This window comes from Stomoxys calcitrans, chromosome 4 (genome assembly GCF_963082655.1).
Source record: "Stomoxys calcitrans chromosome 4, idStoCalc2.1, whole genome shotgun sequence".
Lineage (NCBI taxonomy): Eukaryota > Metazoa > Arthropoda > Insecta > Diptera > Muscidae > Stomoxys > Stomoxys calcitrans.
Genome location: NC_081555.1, coordinates 37,902,625 through 37,919,734, shown reverse-complemented (window position 1 = coordinate 37,919,734; position 17,110 = coordinate 37,902,625). Strand labels below are relative to the sequence as shown.

General features: G+C 36.7%; 1 protein-coding gene across 1 annotated transcript in view; it reads right to left on the bottom strand.

The window, feature by feature from the left end:
• LOC106083558 (diphthine methyltransferase) overlaps positions 1-17,110 on the bottom strand; it is a 41,067-nt gene that overhangs the window by 18,838 nt on the left and 5,119 nt on the right. The gene's annotated exons all lie outside the window — the stretch shown is intronic.

Genomic DNA, 17,110 nt, shown 5'->3' with positions numbered 1-17,110 from the left:
TGTCAGTTCATAATAGATGCGTTTTTGTTGTGAAATTTTTTGAAAGAAACTTTCTTAGGTCAATAAAATTAAGACTTTATTTTATTATTGATTGTACTCAGATGACCACAAAATACTACGATATGAAAAGAGGCACAGCTGCGTTTAGTTTCTTAGAAATTCAATTTAACTGAAATATAAGCATTACAGGCCAAAACAATATGAGGGCGTTGAGGAGCGTTGCGTTGAAAAATGCAACTCTGCAAACAAATCCCACAAAAGCAACGAACAAGAGTTAAAGAATTTTCAACTTTGACGACTGGAATCGAGCGTAATTCTTTGTGCAATACGTGAAGTTGCGTTTTTCAGAGTCAAAATTAAAAAACAATTAAGTATTTTTTGCCTATTAAGGCAAAGATAATTTTTTCTAATTTTCATTTCTCTTTCGAGACGAGCTTAAAGATAGAAAATTTTTTTCTATGCAATAAAATGTAAAATTTACGCAAATAAATGCTGCCGCTTGTGTGCTTCTGTGCCCTCAAACATTGGTATCAAATCAACCGATCTACCTGTTTGACTAATCAAGCCCCTAAATGCTACAGATTGCATCCGTTCTGGTTGAAATTGGGTACGAGAAGCCAAATACTGCTATCCAAAAATTACCCGAACTCTCGCCTTGATGGGTCTATAAATAGATATAGACTTCAAAACAGTCTCATTTTAGACTACTTGTTAGATTTTAAACAGACTCCATTGTTATGGGGTTCAAAGAATCGATTTGGTCGAACCTAGCGCCCTTTTACTTGTTTTCCTTTATTTATTTTATTATGGGTTCTACAACATAATATCTTGTAAACCTAACCTGTCCCTATTTTTGAGATCTTCAGGGCCTTTGTTGTGATTCTGTGAGCGGCGGCCCTATGAGACAATCTCGATATATGTTGACAATTATGTGGCGCTGAAAGCTCTGGCTGCAGGTCATGGCATTTGGTAGCAACTATCAGATTATGCTGGATCCTAGGTGGCTGACGAACCAGGTTTGGATAGCGAATAGATTCTGCGTGTGCTTTAACCTAGCCTATTCCAAAATAAAGTGTCTTGAATTTAAACTCGGCACTAAGTTCAGTTTTTACACAATTATTTACAAACACGAACTTTCGTGATATGAATACAGAACCCATTTTAAGTTTAAAATATATTATGCCTTTGCCACTCTTCACTTCAATTGAAATTAAAAAGCTCACTCTGCTATGCTTTTTGGAGATATATTGGCATCACCGTTAACCATACAACATTGTTGTAGTACGTACACATAGTAACAGCCAGACAAACTCATCGCTCGGCTCGCACACACATCATCCAACCAACCAAACAGAAGTAATGGCAATGGCAGTATGGAAGTAATGGCAATGACTGATGTATGAAAAGGAAAAAGGGGTTTGTGTGTAGGTATATCACAAAAAAGGATTAACTTTCCAGTGCACAGCCAGACATACTCATTCCAACGAAAGTTCTCTGCGGCGGAGCATATACATATAGCAACGAACTCAATAGTAATTTTATGCCATCACCACACACAGTGGAATTATTTTGAATTGTTAGAATGAGAACGCCGCAAGGAAGTGGGAGGAGGGTGTAGTTGTGAGGGGGCCAAATGGGGAGGGTGTTAAAATTTACAGGATTACATATACATACTCATATGAGAAGCGATTGAATAAGAGGATATGAGGATTTGAGTATGCACGTACACATGTGTATGTATACCATTTCCTGCTGTTGGCCTGTAGAAGCTATCTGAAGGCATTTTCGTTAGAAAATGGTGAAAAGTTTTGCCATTTTTTTGGTGGGAAAACGCTTAAATGTACATACATACGCATAATATACAGTATTAATGTAGCAACAAATATTTTCGTTTCTTTTTCATTCAAATTTCATTTTGAATGGAATGTTTTTTTTATTATTTTTCTGCTACACAAAAAGGGCGCGAATTATTTTTTAATGATTGAGATTGAAAGATGTTATACTTAGTTTATCATATACATATGGGCGTACATATATACATACATAGTGTAAGTATACTAATAACAACATATTTTATAGATAGCAATGGGTGTTTAAAAGATTCGACGAAAATATTCGTAAGGAAAATCAAACAGGAATTGCAATTTGCAACCAAATCGGGCAAATGTTAAGGCTGTTAAGTCCTCAAGAACTCTACTCAGAGGATTGGTTTATGGCTTTCGAGACTTTAAGTGTTCTTCAGATACCAAATTTCATCGGAAGATGGGTTGAGAGCCATCTACAATCAAACAAAACTTCAGCGTTTTCTAGATCCAAATAAGTCTTCAGTAGTTCGATTTTCAGACGATCGGGTTCTGAGGTAGCACTGCCGGCAAGCTTCAATGAATCTTTTGCCAACTTCTAAGGTTTGTTATTTCTTACCTGGCCTCAAATGGCAATAGCACCAAGATTTTATTAGAAGATAGACGTTAAGTGGCAAGACCGGTATGATAGACGTTTCACATACAGCAGATTTCATTAATGGGTACCCGACCACGCTTTTATATTCGACCTTACATGATACGGCCTCAATGCCCGCACGGAAGTTTAAACTAGAGCGTGATGGACACACTAACACAGTTGAAAATACCAAATAATATTTGTGTTAGGGCTAGTAAAACCCTAACAATCAGTTAAGTAAAGAATCAATGCAAAATAACAACAATGCATCAACCGAACGATGCCACACGAAGTTGTTTACATTGTACTGTTCGTTTTTCCTATGCCCGCATGCATATTAAATCGGTTACGGGGGCGCTTCCTGTACTTCCTGGACAACAACGGTTGAGTGGACGGTTGTTGTTGTTGTAGCAGTGAGTTGTACACTGAGGCGGCAGCTCTTGCCGATGAAAGACTCCATCGGGTCAATCCGGTACAAATTGTTCGAAACGTGCGAAACGGACTAGCACTATGACTTTATCTAACCCTCCTCCCTGGAAGAATTGTTTTTGTTGTTGTAACCACATTTTCATGTGGAGGTGGCGATCCTCAAGGTCCTGTAGATGAGCAAGCTCGTTCCGGTCCAAAGAACCGATCGCCGCGGGAAAAGGGTGGCCATTGGTTATTTAAAGGGCCAATAAGTTGCCTTGACATAATGAGCATCGTAGGCACTCAGTAATTGTGCAAGGGCCGGTGCCACCCGGCTTCTCACTGAGACTCTCCGTTCGACACCTCTGATTGTCAGCGACAGCAGTTACAGCTACTTCGGATGGAGCATTCCACTATTCCACTATTGGAGTAGTGCCGTAAAAGGCAGTGGTCGTTCATTGCTTCATATAAAATCCATGCCGATGGTCAGCATATGGAAATTTTTCATCAAAGCTCGGAGTAGTCAAGCGTCTTAGTTACCGGTGAGAGAAAGCAAATGGTTCTGTAGGATTTTCCCTTGCTCTAATCCTTTTTTGCTTCAGTAGCGGGATTATTCTCTCAATTTTGCAGACATGGGGGAACTATAAGGGTGTCCCAATTCCATGGCAGTCGATTGTGCGTACCGGATTGACCTGAAGAAGTCCCTCAACGATAAGGGCTGCCTCCTCAGTGCACAACTCACTGCTACAACATAAGAATGCCCAGAGAGAAATTGAGGAGCTTGTTTGTAAGGATTTCCCCAAGACTCTGCGTCTTGAACGATTTGGCGGAGGATATTTGTATCTTCATCTACAAATTATAATGGGTGTTAATCAGCCCATATCATCATCATTTCATTTTCGTCCTATCACTCTCGTGAGGCTCAATAAATTGACGGTTAAATAACCTTGCGTATCTTTACGGATCATTCACTGTTGCGTCGCCAAAAGTAGCAGCGATCCCAATTTCCTGGCGAAGGCAGTTGTACTCGCAGACGAGTGTCATGGGATTCGTTGTACGGACCCCACTAACCCCAGAATCAGCGAGCTGAATCTAGAAATAAAAACGGTAGTCAACGAACATAAGCAAAATTTGTGGCTGGAACACTTGGAGCAGTGGAACTTAGGCACCGGTTGTTGTTGTTGTAGCAGTTAGTTCTGTTCTATCGTTCTGCTTGATTCTGTTGAGTGTCAAGACTCAGGAACTCTGCGACTAAGATGGGGACATCCACAGTGTAAAATTTTAGCCAATTCGAGTAAGAATTGCGTCCTTTAGGGGTTGAAGAAGTAAAATAGGGAGATCGGTTTATAGGGGAGCTGAAGGTCGTATGTTGAAGGTCATGGGAGAAGCCGTAGTACAAAATGTCAGCCAAACCGGATAATAATTACGCCCTCTGGAGGCTCAAGAAGTCAAGATTCACGATTGGTTGTTATGGCAGCTATATCAGATTATGGACCGATTTAGACCATACTAGACACAGTAGTTGGAAGTCATAATTTAATATGTCGTGCAAAATTTCAGCCAAATCGGATTGGAATTGCGCTCTCTAGACGCTCAAGAAGTCAAGATTCAAGATCGGTTGTTATGGCAGATATATCAGCTTATGGATCGATTTACACCATATTTGACACAGTAGTTGGAAGTCATAGTTTAATATGTCGTGCAAAATTTCAGCCAAATTGGATTGGAATTGCGACCTCTAGACGCTCAAGAAGTCAAGACCCCAGATAGGTTTATATGACAGCTATATCAGGTTATGGACCGATTTCAACCATACTCAACACCGTTGTTGGAAGTGATAATAAAACACCTCACGCAAAATTTCAGCCAAATCGGATAAGAATTGCGCCATCTAGAAGCTCTAGAAGTCAAGACCCAAGATACGTTTATATGGCAGCTATATCAGATTATGGATCGATTTAGACCATACCTGGCACAGTCGTTGGAAGTAATACAAAACATCATATTTCAGCCAAATCGGATAGAAATTGCGCCCTCTAGATGCTCAAGAAGTCAAGATCCAAGATCGGTTTATATGGCAGCTATATCAAAACATTAACCGACATAGCCCATTTACAATCCCAATCGACCTACTCTAATAGAAAGTATTTGTGCAAAATTTCAAGCAACTAGCTTTACTCCTACAAAAGTTAGAGTGCTTTCGACAGACAGACGGACGGACGGACATGGCTAGATCGACTTAAAATGTAATGACGATCAAGAATATATATACTTTATGGGGCCTTAGACGAATATTGGTGATCCCTTTAATATCCTGTTGGAGAAGATTATACGAGATGCAGATGTGAATAGCTATGTCATACTAATCACAAGAGAACACATGCTACTCGCCTATGCCGACGACATCGATATCATAGGTCGGTCACCGGAAATAGTAACTGCTGCCTTTGAAAGAATCGAAATAGAGTCAGTGAAAATGGGTTTGGCAGAAAATGGAGATAAGACGAAATGGATGGTTTCAACTCCCAAAACGCCTTGTACAACCGAGCAGATAAAGAACCACAACTTTGAGATAGTCAGTAACTTTATCTAATTCCGCACCGCCATAACCGAAACGAATGACACCAGTTTTGAGATAAAGCGAAGAATAATACTGATAAACAGATACTACTTTGGACTAAGTAAGCAGTTTAGAAACAAGGTCACCTCTCGATTACGCTATACAAGACACTGATGCTACCCTTTGAGAGAAAGATTTTTCGTAAAATATATGGACCATTTTGCGTTGGTGGGTAATATAGGCGACGTATAAACCACGAGCTGTATGACGACGATAGCATTGTTACACGCATCAAAATACAACGGTTGCGTTGGTTAGGTCATGTTGTCAGAATGGATGAAGAAGCTCCAGCAAAAAAGTCTTTTGAAGTCAAACACGGTGGCAAACAGATACTACTTTGGACTAAGTAAGCAGTTTAGAAACAAGGTCACCTCTCGATAGACGAAGATTACAGAACACAAGACACTGATGCTACCCTTTGAGAGAAAGAATCTTCGTAAAGTACAATATATGGACCAGTTTGCGTTAGTGGGGAATATAGGCGACGTATGAACCACGAGCTGTATGACGACGATAGCATAGTTACATGCATCAAAATACAACAGCCGCGTTGGCTAGGTCATGTTGTCAGAATGGATGAAGAAGCTCCAGCAAAGAAGTCTTTTAAAGGCAAACACGGTGGTACACGCAAACCGGGAAGACCAAAAGCCCGATGGAAAGATCATGTGGTGGTGGACACCTCGAAACTTTGTGTCAGAGATTTTAGAATGAGCACAGAAGATCGAGGAACTTGGAACGCTATTTTAAGTTCGGCTAGTGGAACAAATATTCTTTCATAGCCAATTAAAGTAAAGTAAGTAAGTAAAGCTTTACTCCTACGAAAGTTAGCGTGCTTTCGACAGACAGACGGACGGACGGACATGGCTAGATCGACTTAAAAAAAATATATATACTTTATGGGGTCTTAGACGAATATTTCGAGGAGTTACAAACAGAATGATGAAATTAGTATACCCACATCCTATGGTGGAGGGTATAAAAACAATAAAACATGTTGTTCATTAACTTTATAAATCCATAGGCAGCTTCCATTCTCCTTTACTACTAACCATCTTGAAAGCGAATTACCATACATACATCATCACTCATTTAAAAATGTGAATGCAACTTTATTCATAATTTTGTTGGTTGTTTTAGAAAGTGTACAATTATTATTATTATTATTTATTATAATTATTATTACTTTTATTATTTAATAATCAATACAATTACATATTTGATTTTTTCGAAATTAATGATTACTTTATAATTAATTAAAACAATTTTTAAATTTTATGTTATGATAAATTCTCTTCGTCCGCTTTTTAATGTAATTTTTTTTTTAATAATTTTTTTTATAATTTTGACTAGAACTAAATTATTTAAGAAAAAAAATTAAAAAATATATGTATATATACGTATGCTTATTAACGTAAGAGAATACAAAAAAAAACGAGAAATTAATGAAATTATTGAATAAAATTAAAATTAAACAATTAAAAGATGTATGTTCAGTATGTATGTATTTATATATGCATTGCTTGGTTTGTGTGTGTGTGTGTTTTTTTTTAATTTTTTGCTACAAGAATATTTTCTTTTATATATATTTTTCTCTTCTTCTTGTTGTGTTAGTTGCGTTGGTTGATGGAGATTTCGCTTAAAATGTTTTTATTTCTTCGAAAAGTTTTAATTTCGCATTTTTCTTTTGTGTTCTTTGTTTTAAAAAGGAAGAATACATCGCAAGTTGTTGTTTTGTTAAAAATTATTTTGATCTACAGACAAATTAGTATCTAGTAAAAATATGTCATAAAATAGTACATAATACATTCATCATACACTTATGCACATATACAGATAGGTATAATAATCATAATGATGTGGTAAAACAAAAAACATTATGAGGGAGCTTAGATGCGAGATGTGTTGTTTTTATCGGGGGAGGGAGGGGAGTATGCCTTCTAATGATAATCATAATAATATAAAGTGTTTACTATACGACAACAAATATAAACATAATCATAATGATAATCAAAATTTGATCAATCGAAGATCATTTTGTTTTTATTATTGTTTTCTTTTTTTTTCATTTCTTCTAAGACTAAAGCATTGGTGATATTGCAGCACTTGTATTAGTATTTAGGTTTTCCTTCGAGTGACAATTCTCTATTGATATATTTTTTTTACCTAAAGTCCTTTTATCGTTTTTGTTCTTGGAAGATATACAACATAATTCAATTAATGATAAAGAATCTTATCAAAGCAATAATTTTCAAAGGTTTGGAAAATCAAATATGGTTTAAAATTATTATTTGTTTTCTTAAACATGGATTTTATGGTGTCTTGTAGTCTGAAGCAGATTTTGAAATTACTACAACAAATTGGGAAATCAATTCAAAACCAATTGCAATAGGTCTTTTTTTTTATTTAGGGACTGAACAAACAATATAACCATAGAAATTTGCTGCGTTAAAGATGAGTTAATTGCTAATTTAGTTCTTTGTGACATCAATTTACCACTAACTATTGTTAGTTTCCATTTAGATGGCCCAAAAAGGCTAGTGGGGAATACTGTATAACTTACAATCCCATGGCAGCCGGTTGTACGTCGCGATTTACCCGATGGCTATCTTCATCGGCAAGGGCTGCCGCCTTAGTGTATTAACACACTGCTACAACAACAACTGTATAATTTAAGCATTTGACCCTAAGTAGCTTAAAATCCCATTAATGATACGAGAACTTGATTGACCTAAAAGGAAATGTCTTTCGTGAAATTTTTTGTTATGACCAATGCGAGGCAAACCTTGCGAGGCTATATCCAATGATTGTGCAAGCACAAAGCTATCAGCCATGTAGATTTTTCCAATTCCAAAAAAGATTTCTAATTAATGATACTTTAAAATCCAACACTTGGTTTCAGACTTATAAAGCACTATTTAAATTTAAAAACACTATTTAAATTCATTTTATTCCGAATAAGTGCAATTTTATTCTGTTCTTCAGATTGTAACTGCCAAAACCATACTTTTTGTTACTCAATTCTTTCGCCAATTCTACAAGATCAGCTTTAAAATATCAGCTGATTTCGATAAATTAGGTCTGTTCGGGTACTCTTCAAATAAAAGAGGCATTTTACTCTTTTTTTTTAAAAATTTGCAAGCAAATGTACGCGAACAACTTCCAGTGAAAATTTGCAGAAAAACAGCTGATTTTCGTTTTGGTTAGTTTTTTATTTGCTTGCTTGGAAAACAATTTTTTTAAATAAAAAATGCTGCCGATACTTTTGAGATATTTTCCTTAAATAAATATTTATTTATTGACCCGAAAGAGAAAAGGCTAGAAGGGGAGCCATTTGTATATCCGTGATCTCCGTGCCGCTGGACAACCATCACAAATTACCGTGCAATTCCATGGCAGCCGGTTGTACGTACCGCATTGGCCCAATGGAGTCTTTCAGTGCACAACACACTGCTACAACAACAACCGTGCACCATGACCAAATAAAAAGCGCCCTTAGCCTCACAATTTGTCTAGCCACAATATCCAGAAGCATTAGGTGGTTAGTCCAAGGTTTCTTTGTCAGCACACCAAGTGCTACCAACAAGGGACTTGAGAACGTTGTTTCTACTTTTGTGTACTGTGATGGCATGTAAAGCAGTTGTAGTTCTATGCAGCCTTTGAAATGCATGCTGATGTTCGGCGAATGAAAATTGTCCAACGGGAGAATCGGAAGGAGTAGTCCCTCATGCGTCTTAACTGGCGACCACACAGATAATTCCGGACCCAGCTTTTCAAATCTTGTTGGAGGGACGTGGCTGACCGTGTGGAATGCTTTCGATGGGTCCAATTCCATGAGGACCGTCCTATCACGTGGCCTGGACTATGCAGCCTTCGAAATTCATGATGAAATTGTCCAACGGGAGGATCGGGCGGAGTAAGCCCCATGCGTCTTGGCTACTGATGAAATAAGACAGATCAGTCTGTACGACTTTCCCTTGCTCGAGTCCTTTCCAGGTTTCAATAGCGGGATCACACTGCCATCTTCCAAATATCGAGTACTATAATAGTGTTCAGACAGGTTGAGGACAGTTGTAACGTACTCGACTGCAGGCAGATCTCAATTCTCCAGAATCAGTGTAGAGATCCAGCGCTTTGCGCGACTTGGCGCCACGGAGGACATTCGTAGTTTCGTGCTCGGTAAATTGTAATGGCTGTCCAGCGGCACGGTGATCACGGATACGACGAAAGGCTCCCTTTCTTTATAGACGTTTATCTTACGGAAATACTTCACAATTATCGCCAGCATTTTTAATTTTAAAACAATTGTTTTCCTAAGCAAGTAAAAAAAAACCAACCAAAACAAAAATCAGCTGTTGTTCTGCATATTTTCACTGGAAGACGTTTGCGTACGTAAAGAGAATAAAATGGCTCTTACTTTTCTGCAAATTTTTACTGGAAAATTACGCGAACAGACCTAATAATAAGTTAGTGACTTTGACAATTATTGTGATTGAGCTGAGAATACCGTTACTTTTTATACTTTCAGTATAACAAGTTCTTGTTTTTAAGAGAATACAAAAAATTAAGCTAAGCAAAAATAAAACGTCCTGCCTTCCAATGTGATCGTAGAAACACTGAAGATGCTGAACAGAATTAACGACCAAATGTGATAGTAAAACCAGAAAACATTAAAAACTCTAAAAAGAATACTCACAGTGGTGTTATGGAGATTACTTATCAATAAATGTTAACTACTTAACATAAAACACATTGGACGCCCAAAGGAGACTATACCAACGGAAAACAATGAAAAAATCTTGCAATATCTGTCAAAGTCAGGTTATGGGGAGTTGCATTCCTTTAGAAACAAATACAAAATGTGCTGACTTCTGCCCAAAATGAGACAATAACACCAGAAAGCATTATAAAAATCCTCCAAAATCATCAAAGCGATATAATGGCTAATTTCATTCCTTTAGAAGCTACAATACAACAAGCTGCCACCATTATGCAAAACACGTCCAAACTAGACGATAACACCCTAAAAATCTAAAATCCCCAAAGCCATATTATGGGAATTCCAATCCTTCTAAAAAAAACAATTAAAGTGCTGTGCTCTTTGCTGCTGAGATGAACACAACAGATGTTAAGTAGAGACAAAACCACCCGAGAGCGTTAAAAAAAAAACAATAATCACCAAATAGGTGTTATGTAGCTTTCATTCCATCAGAAGAAACAAATTCGAGCTGTGCCATCAAATTTGGTCGTGAAGACACTGATGATGCAAAACAAAATAGACGTCCAAATGAGACGAAAACACCACAAAACATAGAAAAATCCCCAATTTAGTTTTGAAAATGCATAATTTGGCCGACACCGCAAATTTTTACCAAATCAACCCATACCCACACTAAAACCATAGTGGTGTTATGGGGATACCATTCCATAAGAAGTCAAGCTGACTTCAAATGTGGGCGTGGAGCAATGATGGGCACACTAACACTGTGAGTAACATCAAACATCAATAGAGGCAGCCGAACGAAGCCACATAAAGTAGTGTATATTGTCCGTGTGCTGGCATAGGACATAGGCATGTGTATGCTGCCCGTCTATTACGTAGACACTGCTGATGCGGAACCCAATTGGGATGCAAATGAGACGATCACATCTCAAACTTGAGTAATTTTCACAAATGTTTACTTTTTTGTGTGCAAATTTGCACAAATTTTTACTGAAAGTCGTTAAGTACTTTATTTGCTAGCAGAAGAGAGTGAGAGAGTCTTTGAGAGCGAGCAAAATATTGAGAGTTTGGTAATTTTGATAGCTTGCAAATTTCTGCTAGAGGTTTTTTTCAGCAGCAATTTGCAGATGTTTTTCGAAAACTACTCTTTTTATTCAAATAAATAGCAAATGAGAGTAAAATCTGTTCTTACTTTCCAGCAAATTTTTATAGAAAAAACTAACATCTAAACTAAGTCTTGAGCCTAAGGGCTCGATTATGCATGGTCGCGCAACCATGAAATAAAAATTTGTACAAATTTTGAAAATTTTCACGGTTTCATTCAATATCAATATTTTGAGCGTTCAGCAACTAAGTAAAATTAAAAACAAAAAAAAAACATTTACAGAAATGTAAATTTCTATAAAAAATTTGGCCTTTGGCAACTCAACTGAAGTTGGCAGCCATGAAATAAAAATTGGTACAAATTTTGAAAATTTTCACGGTTTCATTTATGTTGCAGAGCGCAGAGTCTATTCAGAGATTTCAAATACTCCGCCATGCACTTCGATCTCACTGTCCTCGAACCCAATGCCTTGAGGTTCGCCATACTGTCCACATAAATCCTGAATTTAAATTCCTCCAAGAAATCATATGAGAAAAGGAGAAAAGCAGTTTTCTAAATTAAATTTTTGGTTTTTAAATTTATTCAAATTTTGTTGGCTGAGACGAAAACGGAACGTAAATTTTTAGTTTTACTGAATTCTACTTTCCGGCTACGATCGACAGACGTTCGGTAATCATTTGTATGTGTATTCATAAGCCAAAACTAAACAGCTGACACGTTTTCCTGCACTTACGGCATGTTTACCAGAGTATAACCAGGCCTTAAATCGTTTTAATTCGGGAACGTCTGCCCACAATGTAGGCGGCCAAGTTATGCTGCACGCAAGTTGATTACCAAAATGCAAATGAATTTAAAATTACTGACATGGGACTTTGCTCAGAGAAACGTCAAAATTTGCTGTGCTGTCAAAGATTCTTGATAGCCCCTGGGCTACACAAAAATGATTCACCACATTTAATGTCATATTTTTACTATCCCTACAACTTTGCTACCATTCGGCACACAGCCTAAAGGTTGGTATTCTTTTCGGCTTTCGGAATAGCCGCTGAAATTTTTAATTGTTTCGCTAGCGGAATTTGAAGGCATATCAAAACACGTTTCTTTATCTGCACCTAATGTTTTCTCTATTTTTTGTATATTTTTTCTCAAATATATAAAGAAAAACGAACTATTGAAACCAATAAAATAAACTAAAATGATGCCGGCTATAGTTTCTAGTGTTGCCACTATAATAGTTTTTTTTGCCATTTTCTTCATTTTAAATAGAGTACTACTTTTCCGCCGATTATCAGGCAACGTTTCGCCGACGTTTTTTTTTTTATATGGAGTTTGACAGCATTCCGCTCGAAATACTGAACAGAATACTCAGCTTAAGTGCGGCCAAACAAGTCAATCATATTATTATTCGTAATATACAGATACTGCTTATAAAATTAAATAATATTTGTTGCATTTTTTTTTTTTAATTTTTAAAATAATAACTGAGGCTTTTAGGCTTTCTTATTAAAACCTGCAAAGCGTTTTTTTTTTGTTATTGTATTTTCAAAATTCTGCTGATCATAAATCCAAAAAGATTTTTTTCTTGTTATTGCATGAGTTGTAAAACTACAGAGTGTTATAATCATAATTTGAAAATCAATCAGAGAAATATGTTGTTTTAAATTTACTTTGTTGTTGTTTAGTTGCTTAAGGTGTCATCATCATATATCATTTTTTATATATTATTATTATTTTTACTTTTATTTTGTTTTTTCTCATCTACGCCTTCAATTTTCGTCCAAAAAGTACAAAATCATTTTATAGTCTGTTAGATTCCCAATATATTCATATATATATTATGTATATATATATATATATTTTTTTTTTAATCATTCTCCAAGTTACCAGTCCTTGTTTTTCATTAATTTTTGTGGTTGTTGTGATTGTGAGGGTACACAAAAGTTGTGCTAAAAAAGGATTTCACTGTTGGTGTTTTAGTTCTGGGGGGGTTTAATTGGGTGGCTTGGGGATTAGGATAGTAGTTTCAATGCGTGAAATTTATGTTTAATGCATGATGTGTTAAGTGGTGGCAAATTCTAGTGAAGAGAAGTGTAATGTAGGGGTTATGGCTTGGGGGGGGGGGGGGGTTTCATAATGATGACTGAATTGTTGTTATTGTTGTTCAAGTGTTAGTAGGTGTCTTGTGACTTTTTGTTTTTGGAAGGGCCAGTAGGCCTTAGGTGTTTGTAGGTTAATGCGGGGTGAGTGTGGTGTTTTCCTTTTGTAAAAATTTACATATGCAAATTGTTATGGTATGTTCTACAAATATGTTGTTGTTTTATTACATGTTTTTTTCGTTTTTCTTTGTTTTGTTTTTATATTGTGGTATTTTGGTTGTTGATGTTGATTTCTTTTGTTTAATATTATTGTGATATATTTTTTCATTTTTGTTTTTTCTTTTATTTTTTTAATATATAATTGTAAGCATACATGTATAATGCATGTGTTATAAAAATACTTTTTTTTAGATTTATGTTTTGTTTGGTTTTATCTTAAAACGACGTTTTGTTTAAGTGTTAATGCTTTTGTTGTTGTTGTGTTGTTGTTATTATTATATGTTTTGTTGTTTAAGGTTTAATTTTTTTTACTATTATTATTATTATGTACTTGATGAGGCAAAGTATTACTTTAAGTACTAACTTTGCGCGGCGTTTTTCGTACTGTGTTTTTTTTTTTGTTAAATTTTTTTTCTTCTTGTAATTATAAATATTACTATTTTTTAATGTATGTTGTATGTTGTTAGTAATGTTTTATATTATGTATATATATATAGATGTATTTTTATTTTCTGTTACTCTTATCATATATATACTATATATATATTCTGTTTGCTACTCTTCTACAAAATATGTACGGGATAACTCTTTCACCTTCCTCTACTACTGTAATTGTTTTACTTTTTTTTTGTTTTTTTTTATGTTTTAAATGTATGAATATGTTCATTTCTTTTAGACCTCATTTTTATCCTTCAACATCTTGACATGGGATTTAGAAGCCATGTAGGAGGCATGTAATTGATCTTTTCTTTCTTTTATAAATATGTATGAGTTGTTGTTGTTGATGTTTTTTAACTACAGCTACCAACTACAGTTCTTTTTCTTGTTTCATATATGTATATATATATAATTTTGTATCATTATTACTATTTATGTGTTTTTTTTTTCCTATTATTCTTTATATATATGTTCATATATTTTCTTGTGTGTGTTTTTATTTGCTTGATTTAAGCATTTTATAACATGTTATTGTTTCACAGATTCAATGTTTAATTTTTGAAGAAGAAAAAGAAAACGGAGGGCTTTAAACAATATTCTTTTAGAAGGGTATTGGAAACATATTTTATTGAAGAACTGTAACTGTAATTGTTCCCTACTAAACAGGGAAAAACATTTTTTTACAAAGAGTTGAACAGCAATTCCTATATAATTAAGAAAATTTCATTCTGTTATGAAGACGTAGGTTAAGGCACTCCTTTCTCCGATGATAAAATGGCGCAGTGGCAAACTACTCCATGGAAAATGCCGCCTCCTCCAAGAAACCCATTGTACGATCAAGAGTGTCGAGATGCATATAGAGCAACCTTGCAATCAGTAGCATCGCAAAGGAGAGGTATCGGGAGAAAAGGAGAGAGGAGAAACGTCTATTTCGCAGAAAAATAAAGTTAATGGAAAGAGGTAAGTGTGAACGAATTGAGATGTACAGGAGTCAGAATGAAGTCCAGAAATTCTACCAAAGAATTAAACATCGAACCGATGGCTTTAGTGCAGGCAAATCCTCCTGCAGAGACAAAGAAAAAATAATCCTGTAACAAACACAGATAACATGCTGAGGATATAAAAAGAACATTTTACCCAACTGCTAAAGTTCGACGTTAGCGGCGAAGAGGATATTGGAAAACCAATCCCTGATGATGGTATAGAATGTTTAACCTTCTAGTCAGAATGAGGTCCCGTTAGCAGTGACCCGACTAAAGAACAATAAGGCAGCTGGAGCCGAAGGGTTACCCGCTGAACTATTTAAGACCGTAGGCGACACGCTGATAAGGCGTATGCATCAGCTTATCTGCGCAATGAAGGAGAGGTATCGGGAGAAAAGGAGAGAGGGGGAACGTCTATTCCGCAGAAAGAAAAAGTTAATGGAAAGAGGTGAGTGTGAACGAATTGAGATGTACAGAAGTCAGAATGAAGTCCGAAAATTCTGCCAAAGAGTAAAACATCAAACTGATGGCTTTAGTGCAGGCAAATCCTCCTGCAGAGACAAAGAAGGAAATCTGGTAATTGACACATATAACATGCTGAGGATATGGAAAGAACATTTTACCCAACTGTCAAAGTTCGACGTTGGCAGCGAAGAGGATATTGCAAAACCAATACCTGATGATGGTATAGAATGTTTACCTTCTAGTCAGAATGAGGTCCAGTTAGCAGTGACCCGACTAAAGAACAACAAGGCAGCTGGAGCCGAAGGGTTACCCGCTGAACTATTTAAGAACAGAGGCGACAAATCCAACTTGCACCAACTCTGCGCCAAATCCTGGAAAAGACCCGAGAAGGACATATCAACACCTACCATCTCATTGTTGACTACAAAGCCGCCTTCGATACTCCTTTACGTTCAAATGTATTTCAAGCCATGTCTGAGTTTGGTATCCCTGCAAAATTAATAAGACTCTGCAGGATGACACTTGCTGATACGCGTTCCTCAGTAAGAATAGGCAGCAGGAGCCGCCGGGTTACCCGCTGAACTATTTAAGATCGTAGGCGATACACTGATAAGGCGTATGCATCAGCTTGTCTGCGCAATCTGGCTAGAAGGACGTATACCCGATAATTGGAACCTCAGAATTCTATATTCCGTACACAAGAAAGGAGACAAGACGGAATGTGCCAACTACAGAGGAATAAGTCTGCTCCCCATCGCATACAAGATACTCTCGAGCATACTGTGTGAAAGATTTAAACCTAAAGTCAATGAGATAAGGACATATCAACACCTACCATATCTTTGTTGACTACAAAGCCGCCTTCGATACTCCTGTAGGTTCAAAGGTATTTCAAGCCCATGAACATTCCACTAAGGAACTGGGACAAACTTCTCATATATCAATGAGTGCAGTCCGATTCAAGTTTAAGCTCAATGATAAGGGGCCTCCTTTTTATAACCGAGTCCGAACGGCGTGCCGCAGTGCGACACCTCTTTGGAGAGAAGTTTTACATGGCATAGTGCCTCACAAATGTTGCCACCATTGGGAGGGGAAAACCAACGGTGAAAATTTTTTCTGATGGTTTCGCCAGGATTCGAACCCAGGCGTTCAGCGTCATAGGTGGACATGCTAACCTCTGCGCTGCGGTGGCCTCCTCTAAGTTTGGTATCCTTGCAAAATTAATAAGACTGCAGGATGACACTTGCTAATACGTGTTCCTCAGTAAGAATAGGAAAGAATCTCTCTGAACCATTCAATACCAAACAAAGTTTCAGACAAGGAGGCAGCCTATCGTGTGATCTCTTTAATATCCTGTTGGAGAAGATTATATGGGACGCAGATGTGAATATATATGGCACACTAATCACAAGAGAACACATGTTACTCGCCTATGCTAACGACATCGATATCAGGTCACCGGAAGTAGTACCTGCAGCCTTTGAAAGAATCGAAAGAGAGTCAGTGAAAATGGGTCTGGAAGTAAATGGAGATAAGATGAAATGGATGGTTTCAACTTCCAAAACGCCTTGTACAACCGAGCAGATAAAAAGTGGAGAAAGTTGGGAACCTCAACTT